We start from the raw sequence: 11,582 nt of genomic DNA, 5'->3' as shown, positions 1-11,582 counted from the left end.
AAAATACAAAACAGAAGACTGTATACTGAATATCAAACCATAAGATACCAGTGAATATATGTATTATCAGCAATATTTTGTTTAGTTAAATCAATATTTGGTGGAATAACCCTGGTTTATCAAAGTTTTCATGCATCTTGGCATGTTCCCCTCCACCAGTCATACACACTGCTTTTGGATAACTTTATGCCCTTTACACCTGGTGTAAAAATTCAAGCAGTTAAGTTTGGTTTGATGGTCAGGGCATGTTACATCTCTGCACCTTATCCTCACCACGCATATTTACATTATACTGTGTTGGTACTGCACTGTCTGTTTAACTGGCAACCGTCAACTCTTTATGACTTTCTGTGATAGGTAGATCTCTGTAAAAGCCTCTCTTTTGTGATAATTAAATTCAGGGGATCAGTTATAAATTCTTTTCTATTTACAGTATCTGTCCATGAGCACTGCTACTGATTCACTCAGTTTACCAATTTATTGAGTCAGAAGTGCTAACTTTTTTCTCCAGGGCTTAAAGGAAACCCAATACAGCAGACATGTGCCTTGGTGATCTGAAGTTTTACAAACGCTACAGTAGTATAGCATAGTTTTGTTTAACACATTTAGGACAGCAGGTCAGTGTCCCTCTGTTGGTCCTATAGACTATCTAACCTGTTCAGTTTTGTATTGGCACCAGTACAGGATGTACAATGTGAAACTACATTTAGTAGTAGCCAGACTACCCAAGTACTGCAAACAGTTCTATTGGATCAGTCTGACCTTAAAAAAGGCCACAGGGTCGAGTGTCCTGGGCTTTCCGCCAGATGCACCACAATACTGAAAGATGACCTCCAAGTTTACCTTTGCTTCCTTCATACATCAATGCAGTGTTGTGCGTGAAGGAGTTCAAAAGAACACGTTTATTGAACACGCTCATTTTTCTGTGAACGTTGAACTGAACGCAACACATTTTTTAATAAAGAACTTGAACTTGAATTAGTTCACATTATGTGTCATGAGCGGCAGACATCACTGTAAATATAGGTTGGCTAGTTAATAACATACTGGCAACGACGCGGAGAGCGCGGAGCAACAACGCGGTGAGCGCGGAGTAACCACGCGGTGAGCGCGGAGCAACGATGCGGTGAGCGCGGAGCAACGATGGAGAGCGCGGAGCGCGAGGGTGAGAGAGAGAGAGAGGAGCAACTAGGCGGAGAGCACGGAGCAACAACGCGGTGAGCGCGGAGTAACCACGCAGAGAGTGCGGAGCAATGATGCGGTGAGCGCGGAGCAACGATGGAGAGCGCGGAGCGCGAGGGTGAGAGAGAGAAAGAGGAGCAACTAGGCAGAGAGCGCGGAGCAACAACGCGGTGAGCGCGGAGCAACGATGCGGAGAGTGCGGAGCAACGATGCGGAGAGTGCGGAGCAACGATGCGGAGAGTGCGGAGCAACGATGCGGTGAGCGCGGAGCAACGATGGAGAGCGCGGAGCAACGATGGAGAGCACGGAGCGCGAGGGTGAGAGAGAGAAAGAGGAGCAACTAGGCAGAGAGCGCGGAGCAACAACGTGGTGAGCGCGGAGTAACCACACGGAGAGTGCGGAGCAACCACGCGGAGAGTGCGGAGCAACGACGGAGAGCGCGGAGCGCGAGGGCGAGAGAGAGAGAGAGGAGCAACTAGGCGGAGAGCACGGAGCGCGAGAGAGAGAGAGACCAATGACGAGAGTGAGAGAAAGCACTGCAATTTTAAAAAAATGCACGGAGACAGACATCGATTCTCCTTATGAACATTTTCATCACCTGGTAAGAAACCCACAATTACAGTATCATGAGCAAATATCTACAATGAGCAGTTTAAAGAATGTATAGTGATTTCTAGCTTGTAGTGTTAAAAATATTTATTTGAATATCTCACGAAAAAAGTAAAATGAACTGAACTTTGAACTAGTTCAGAATTAAAATTGTGAACTTCATTAGCGTAGGAACCGGGGGATGGGTGGGACATGTCCCACCCAATATTAGAAACAGGTGGATTTGTCCCCCCCAAAAATGATATGGTTTTGCTCAGATCAGCTGTACTGTTAATGAGGAGACAGACCGGACCAATCATGGAACCGGTCAGAGTCCCGCCTCTCAGTAGAAACAGCCAATCAGCTTGCTGGTTTTGCGGCGCGCGGAGGAGAGGCAGTGTGCTGTTGGGGAAGCCCCGCCCCCTCGCTGTGAGATTTAGCAGCGGGATCGGGATGCAGCAGCTTCAGCTGATTTTAAACAGATCTGGATTTTTCTAAAAGAAAGGTAACGGTAGGCTAACCACGTAAACTGTGAGGATGTGTTTCTGATAGCTGGTTAACAATACACGTCTCTGAATCAGCCCACAGATTAAACCCACTGTGATTAATAAACTGCAGCTGTGTTAGTGAGTTAGTTTAACTTTAGAATTAGCTAGATTGGGAGCTAATTGGGAGTAGCTAGATTAGATGTAATGTTCAACTTGCCCTGTACCTGATCAGCTAATCACTATTTCATTTTCAAACTGTGTTTATTAATTTAGTATTGCAGGTCTTACTATAAGCTATAATTAACAAAATTAATTTAGCTGACTAGTTATCTAGAAGCTGGATGTAGTGGATAGCCAGAATGTAGTACAGTACTTTATGTTTGTAGTTTAAAGCAGTTTCTTAACCCTGATCATCACTGCCCTAAAAATGTGTTTTCCACCTGATCCAGCTGATCAGCCAATAAACAGTAATTTACTGAGTTTACCTGTTAAAATCCTTCAGCACCCTATGGAGCCTAAATTAATCATGTATATCCAGCAGTGTATTAAACATCATACCACCACTTACTTTATTAAGTGCATTTAAAGCAGAGGAAGCTCTACAATATGCAGTAGAATATGTAAGAACAGGGTTGAGAAACACTGCTGTAACTTCTGTTCATTTGTAGTTCACAGTAAGAACCACATGTCCTGACGTTTATAAAAAAGAGTGGAGAAAATGTAAATATACAACAGAATTGACATGCCAATACATAATAATAATAATAATAATAATAATAATAATAATAATTATAATAATAATAACCAAATCTGTTATATTATTTTAAATATTAGGTGATAACTGATCATTTTTGTCATATGTATATAATTCAGACATCGCATGCATAATTTTAACATAAAAATTTAACAATAAAAGTAACAACAGTAAATTTAACATGAAGTAGGTTGTAAAATCACCATTACTTGGAACTAACAATAAACAAAATACAGAAAATAATGATTATTTGTGATTAAAAGTAAATTCCACAAATGTTGTTCTACGAAACTATAGGGTGGGCTTGGGTTCATGTTTGTAAATGTGCCCCCCCCAATATCAAACCCGCTCCTACGCCCTTGCTACTCCTTATGTACCTAGATATCAACACGGGCCGTGCCCGCTCTTATAACCTTTGGACTCGTAGTCTGCGTTTTGCTACAGAAGTTGTGCCCCTCAAAGGTTTAACGTATTGGTAGTCCGCAGTGTTTTCTCATGCTGATCACGTCAACGTTATGCTTATCGTACGCTTATAAATAATACACACGCCAGCAAATAACACTTAAATCTTGAACACCTATTTTAAGCTTGTTTATAACTGTTTTCCTTCCAGAATACGTGAACCAAGTAAAGGATCCTCCTGTGGGTAATTACATCTTTTCATATTTTTGGGGATAGGCTTCGATCTGCGAGGTTCCAGACGCTGCGGACCTGGGCCCCTATATACACTATATTTATTATTACTAATTGTCATACGTGTTTATTGGGATTAAAGCTTTCTTGCTGCACATTGTCTTTAGAGTTTTCAGCCTGCACTTTACCACGAAACGAAGCAAATGAACCCTGTGAGATTTACTGCTCACTCAATATCTCTCCTGATCTGCTGCTCTTTTGTTATTAAAGAGATGCAATAAATACTTGGCTGATGCAATAAATATAATGTCATTGCATGACCCTGGTATTTGAACGAATGTGTGGTGAAACATGAACACAGCATGAGTGCTTTGGACTTTAGATTTGTATATATTATGTTCAATACAAAAGACAAAAAAAAAAAACCTTTGTAAACTGTAGATTTAAATTTCTACAAAAACTGAATGTCTCATGCAGATGTATATTAGGCAATTTGTTTTTTTTTTTCACAAAAAAATCATAAAGGTGACATGTTTATTTAATGATTCACAAATGTTTATTAAAACTGTTTCAAATTTTTACTTTGAATTTGTTAAAATAAATGAAATTTTTAACAATTATTAAATATGAAAATACGGGGCTGAGGTGCTCTTGTCTCAGCACTGAGAAGGTGTTATTATTAAATGCCAACTCCTGGGAACAGAGCTGACACCGCTTCTTTAAAAAATAAATAATTTCATTAGAATAACACACTATACAGTTCATGTCAATGAACATAAGATTTTTTTAATATATATTTAGTGCTTAACTTATTTCTCGCTATCTTCACAAAATGTTCCCAAGCAATGGAATGCTTGGTTAAGGTAGAGGTGGTGGAAGATCCATATTGTTTGCAAGATCAATAATGATACTGTACAACACAGACGGGCCATCAAGAGCTTTACTGCTTTATTAAGTAGTCAGTGAGACATGGGATAGCGCCAAACCTTTGAACCAGTCCCGCCCTTTTCCTGTGGTTCATTGACTCGTTCAAAGCTTCAAACGCGACAGTCGCGTGATAGTAGCGACTTTAACCCACTTACACCCATCATCATGAAGTGCTTCGAGAGACTAGTCATGAGGAACATCAAGACACAACTGCCCTCTTCACTGGACCCCCTGCAGTTTGCGTATCGTCCCAATCGCTCCACGGACAATGCCATCACCACTACTCTTCATCTCTCCCTCACCCACCTGGAGAAGAAGGACACTTACGTCAGAATGCTGTTTATAGACTTCAGTTCAGCATTCAACACCATCATCCCACAGAACCTCACCAGGAAGCTAAGCTCGCTCGGCCTCAACACCCCCCTCTGCAACTGGATCCTGGACTTTCTGACGGGGAGACCCCAGTCAGTCCGGTTCGGGGGCAGCACCTCCAGCACCATCACACTGAACACTGGGGCCCCCCAGGGCAGTGTCCTGAGTCCTCTACTGTTCACCTTGCTGACTCATGACTGTGCTGCAAAACGCCAATGATACAACCGTGCTGGGTCTCATCACCAAAGGCGACGAGTCAGCATACAGAGAGGAGGTGCAGCGGCTGACAGACTGGTGTACAGTCAACAGCCTTCACCTGAATGTGGACAAGACAAAGGAAATGGTTGTTGACTTCAGGAGAGCACAACACACCCACTCTCCACTCAACATCGACGGGTCCTCTGTGGAGATTGTTCCTTGGTGTCCACTTAGCAGATAACCTCACCTGGACCCTGAACACCAGCTCTACAGCCAAGAAAACCCTCCAGCGTATTGTGAGGACAGCTGAGAGGATCATCGGCGTCTCTCTCCCCTCCATCACGGACATCTACACCACCCGCAGCATCCGCAAAGCAACCAGCATTGTGAATGACCCCACCCATCCTTCACACAAACTGTTCTCCCTCCTGCCTTCGGGAAGAAGGTACCGCAGCATCCGGTCCAGCACGACCAGATTCTGCAACAGCTTCTACCCCCAAGCCATCAGACTCCTCAACTGCAGAGACTGAACTGATTTCTTTTCTATTCTTTTCTGTACTGTCACTCTACCCCACTTACCCCAGAAAATGAAAGCACTAAAAAACCCTACTACCTCACTGGACTCTATTGCACACTGTGTAATAGAGTAATTACTACCTCACTGGTCTTTTTTGCACACTGCATAATTTGCACACTGTTTTGATATTTATTTTTCTTTGTCTGTATTGTGTTGTATTGTCTGTCTGCACTTTTGTACCGTTGCACTTTTTGTTCTGTCTACACTGTGTTTATGTGCACCATGGTCCCTGGAGGAACGTTTCACTGTGTACTCTGTATATAGCTGAAATGACAATAAAAAACACTTTGACTTTGACTGTTGACTGATGAACCTAAAATTGAGTTATTTGTTTTGAGTTATAACTTTATTTATAATTTTGAAGTTGTGCCGGGGCTGGATAGACCTGAATATTATTACAAATCTGTGGTGTGATTTAAAGCAGGCTGTTCATGCTCAGAAACCATCAAACCTGACTGAACTGGAGATGTTTTGTAAAGAAGAACGGTCCAAAATACCTCAAATATCACTGTGTTTCTCTGCTACATGATACATTTAACTGAAATTGCTGGTCCGAACAACCATCCACCATCTGTTGTGACCCCTCTGTGTCTGTGCTGGTAGCTGGTGGTGTGGGAAGGAGGACTAGCAGGAGGACATGCAGGAGGGAGAGGCAGTGACCAGGTTGTCTGATTAAGACCCAACAATCTGATATAAAATCACGTTTCCATATCAAACCACTGACATTCAGAATGACACAACTGTACACTCAGAATCGACTCAAATAAGCTACACTCTTTTGTAATGAAAAGGTACAGTAGAATAGAAAAGAAAAATATAAAACAGAAAAATATAGTTTCAGTGTGAAACCTGCGATAAAATGTCAGCTGTCAAATTGTTCTTCAGCTTGCAGAAAAGGAAATAAATCCTTGCCGAAACGAGATGTAATTTACATCCCAGTAAATGCCCACTGACGGGTCTTTTTGTTTGCAAAGTCTCTCCCTCTCTGGCAAAAATCATAATCACAATTATTTTTGATTGATATTGAGATCACAGTTATTTAACATGATTATTCATTGGCTTTGGTAACATCATGAATTTATTGAGCATTGACAATAGCTTTTAAGCACAGAACTGCAATGTTAAGGCTTTTTAAAAAATAAAAAAATAATACATTGCTATATTACTAGTGTGCACTTGAGCCTACAGTGATATTGGTAGGATATTTACATGTTGATGGGAGCTTGCCCTTGAAAACTTGAACAACGATCTCACCTGTCTTTGCTCCTCTCTAACCCTCTAACCTCATACTCATCTTCAGAAGAGCCGCCAGGACTCTAGTCCCTAGTAAGCACATCTAGTGGTGGTGATAAAGAAGTTAGCTTACCTGTTCAGGAGAAAAGTAGGGGGGGGGGGGGGGTGTTGGGTGTTGGTGTTGGCACGCACAGGTCTTTTTATCAGTTGCCGGGGGGATTGGTGCTTATTCAGTTGTTGAGGGTACTTTCAGTTTCAAAAGGGCACTTTGGTTAAAAAAGGGCAGAGTAATATGTATGTCTATGTGTGCGCGTCACTGCCCGGGACAGCCTGCACACTTAAAATAGGAAGGTACTGTTGAAGCCCTGCTAAAAAGAACTGCCAGTGCTTTACTTCAACATGTTTCCTTAATATCTGATGATACATCCTGATCATTTTATCATTTACTACTGAAAATTAGTTACATAGTGGTCCTTTAATTTAAAAACAATAATGAACTACTTGTTCTGGGTATTTCTTTCATTTTAGAAAGTAAAATAATATAAGCTGTATTACAGTTTATCTACAGTAAACAGTATTACACTGTAAAGCACTAGCATTACTGCTACTGTGAGCTGATCGGTTGGTGAGCTGATCCTGGAGATACAGGTAGAACATGTTTAAAAGGCGTATAACTGGAGTGCAAAATGATAAAAAACGATGTCTGCAGCACAAACACATTTGACAAAGTTCTGTTTTGATGACGAAAGTAAATATTTTAGTATGAAAGTAATCAGATATATATAAATTTTGATTTTGCTCAGTTGCTTCACATGAACCCATTACTTTTGGACTCACTTTAAGTGCTTATTCTCCTCTATAGAGATTCTCTGTCACAGCATTGTGTTCTTGTGTGTTTAGTTCAGGTGTGTTCCTGTGATGAAACGTGTTTCTGAAGAGAAGCCAGAGTCAGAGATTTCCCACAGTGAAAATCATGTAAATTATGACCCTTGTGTTGGCGATCAGTCATGTAGTGTGAACAGCACAACGACAGACAACAGTTGGCTGTGGAATATTTAGTATTGAGGAAATTTCACAAATGGACCATGGTACCACAGTGCTGGAGCTCCTGAGAGAGACCCATTCTTTCACTAATGTTAGTAGAAGCAGTCTGCATTACCACCTGCTTACTTGTTTATACACCTGTGGCCACTGAAAGTGACTGAAAACCTGAACTCAACCTGAACAAAACATTTGCTTTAAATAGTAAAATAAAATCTCCAGGGTGAGCATGATCAGACACATTTGGGCTAAGCCCCAGACGTTTATCATTTGTGTCTGAAGTTTGTTAGCCAGCTAGCTATCCAGTTAATTAACAAGCTAAAGTTACAAACACCATGCCCCATACAGAAGTCTTTTAGGATATATGAAGGAGGTCTTTATTAGTAGATGAAATTTAAAGTATGAACGTAAACTGGAGTCACTGACTAATAACTGGACCTGTGTGATGTTCTATAAGAGGAGGTAAAGGTTTAGATTTGGTAAAAAAAATATACCGTATTTTTCGCACTATAAGGCACACTTAAAATCCATTAATCTACAAATTATCAGTGCACCTTATGATCTGGTGCGCCTTATGTATGAATTCTACCAGTCAGGTTTTAAGGAGGAAAAAAGCCACTCCGCTAAAGTACAGCATTATACAGTATATAATATATAATTAAATGTGGTGATGTTGAATCTGATGTGCTCTCCCTCCCTAAATATTTGATTCAGTATCAGTAGGAGCCGCCTGTACTGATTTGATAGTGAAGTCACATGATCCCACAGCACCAATGAGGCACAATCAGAGACTGTAAAAAAGTCATTCAATGAAAATGAAGCCAAAATCTTCCACCATGTTGTCGATCCTGAAACCCGAGTCTGTGCAGTAGAGACCAGAGGAGAGAGAAAGACTGTGGAGAGACAGCCTACTCATTTAAATAACCCCGCCCCTGAGGGCTGCCTCCACAGAGCTCACACAGTCTTTAATACCACCCATACAGTCAGTGACGATGCTATGTCCAGCTATACACAGTCTATGGGCACAATGGTGCCCGAAAGACCAATTTAATGCATGCAGAAAAGTCTAAATAGTCAGTTAAACTAACATAGTGAAAACCAGGACATTAAATTACTTTTTTTTTTTTCCGGGACCAAATATTAAAAAGAAGGACAGTCCAGGGAAAAGCTGTGAGCCCTTTGGGGTTACTCTGGATTTCATTAAATGTGTTCTGATCTGCATCTAAGTCATAACAACAGACAATATTCTTGGAATATCTGGTGTGAATCGCTCTCTTGAGGTCATGATGCATTTCAATAAGGTTAAGGTCAGGACTCTCCAGAAGGCATATTTTCTTCTGTTAAAGCCGTTCCTGTTTGCATCATCCATCCCCTGTTGAGCTTCAGTTGGCAGACAGATGGTCTTAAGTTTTTCGACAAAATGTCTTGGCAAACTTGGGACATGGGAATTTTAATTTTTCAGTTGATGACGGTAATCTGTCCAGACCCTGAGGCAGTAAAGCAGCCCCAAACCATGATGCCCCCTCCACCATGTTTCACAGTTGGGATGAGGTTTTGATGATGGTGTGCTGTGCTTTTTTTCTCCACATATAGCGTTGTGTGTTCCTTTCAAACAACTCAATTTTGGTTTCATCTGTCCACAGTATATTTAGCCAGTAGTGCTCTGGAACATCCAGGTGCTTATTTGCAAACTTCAATCGTGCAGCAATGTTTTTTTTTGGACAGCAGTGTCTTCCTCCGTGGTGTCCTCCCATCAACTCCATTCTTGTTTAATGTTTTCCTTATTGTAGATTTGTCAATAAAATATAAGCATGTGCCAGAGATTTCTGTAAGTCTTCAGCGTGACACCTCACTGATCCTCCTCACCTCATTGATCATTCTGCGCTGTGCTCTTGCAGTCACCTTTACATGACGACCACGCCTAGAGAGAGTAGCAAAAACAGTGCTGAACTTTCTCCATTTGTAGAGCGTCTCTCTTACCGTGGACACATGAACATCAAGGCTTTTAGAGATACTTTTGAAACTCTTTCCAGCTTCATGCAGGTCAACAATTCCTGAATGTAGGTCTTCTGAGAGCTCTTTTGTGCGATTCACATCAAGAAATGCTTATTAAGAACAGCAAACTCAAAACTGGTGTGTTTTTATAGGGCAGGCCAGCTTTAACTGACAATCTCATCACTTCCTGGCTCCAATTAGCTCTTAGAAAAGTAATTAGCCTAGGGGTTTACTTACTTTTTCCTCCCTACACTGTGAATGTTAACGTGTTCATTAAAACCATGCAAACATTTAATTTTTTTGTGTGGTACTAGTTTAAGCAGACTGTGTTTGTTAATTGTTGTTACATACACACACATTTGTATTATTATTGACTAATAATCATTTATGTTCATTTCAGTATTTTGTTTTAGTGACAAAAGTAAAAGTATAGTCTAATGTGAATACTATAGAATTGAAATAAAAGGCATTGTTAGCAGTCACCCCACATGCGAGAAAATCTCAATAAATTCATGCCTCATTTTAAGGCAACTGGTTTGGTAATCTGTCCATGATAACTATATTTTAAAACTTAGTTGTACAATCTATGGGCCCTATGCTCATTGCTATCTTACACCCCACCAACAGTGTATTTTTACACCTTCCACCTGGTTCTTAAAGGGAACAGTAAGTGACACGCTAATTGGTTAATTTCACATTTCACCCAAAACACACCCATGAGTTATTAAGAGAATCAGTACGAGCATTTTGCGTGTTTTGAGCCGCACAAGCTGTACTTTCCCATCGTTACAACAGCAAAGACACACTGATATACCCTAAATCAAGCTGCACAGTGCACAGCTGAAGGCTCACATAAAAATTTGCTAAACAAGGGACCCAATTCTCAGTTAGATGGGTCAGACCTCCCAAATCCCCTGTACTTCAAACTTTTCTGCCAAAAAGCAGTCTCTCTTCAAATGTCTTCATTTTTTTGCTTGGTTTCCAACAACCTTCTGAGCTTTTGCGATTTGTGTGGCATTGTTTAAGTTATTTCAGTGCAGACAGTTGTGGCTTTTGTGATGCAGTATAAACCTTGCATAGTTCTCTGAACATTTTGTGGAGAAAACACCCACAATTACTCTTGTGACCCCCAGGTAAAGAACACCTGGATTAGAGCAATTAGATGTTCTTGGTTATACACTGCCTAGCCAAAAACTAAAGATCACACACTGTTATTTCGTTAGATCGTTTTTAGATTTGATTGTTTTGGTAAGCTTCTACAATGTCACAAGATTTATTTTAATCCAGTGCAGCATTGATGATGGTAGAGTCTGACCACTGCACAAAGCAGCTCTTCTCCATCCAGCACATCCCAAAGATTCTCAATGAGGTTAAGATCTGTGGTGAACTCTCTCAATCCATGTGTGAAAATGATGATGTCATGCTCCCTGAACCCTGAACTCTTTCACAATTCCAGCACCATGAATCCTGACATTATCATCTGGGAATATGGTCGTGTTCATCAGGGAAGAAAAAATCCATTGATGGAATAACCTGGTCTGTATTCAGTATATTCAGGTAGTCAGCTGACCTCATTCTTTCAGCACCTACTGTT

This window comes from Astyanax mexicanus, chromosome 23 (genome assembly GCF_023375975.1).
Source record: "Astyanax mexicanus isolate ESR-SI-001 chromosome 23, AstMex3_surface, whole genome shotgun sequence".
In the NCBI taxonomy this organism is placed as follows: Eukaryota; Metazoa; Chordata; class Actinopteri; order Characiformes; family Acestrorhamphidae; genus Astyanax; species Astyanax mexicanus.
This window is presented reverse-complemented; position numbering follows the sequence as displayed.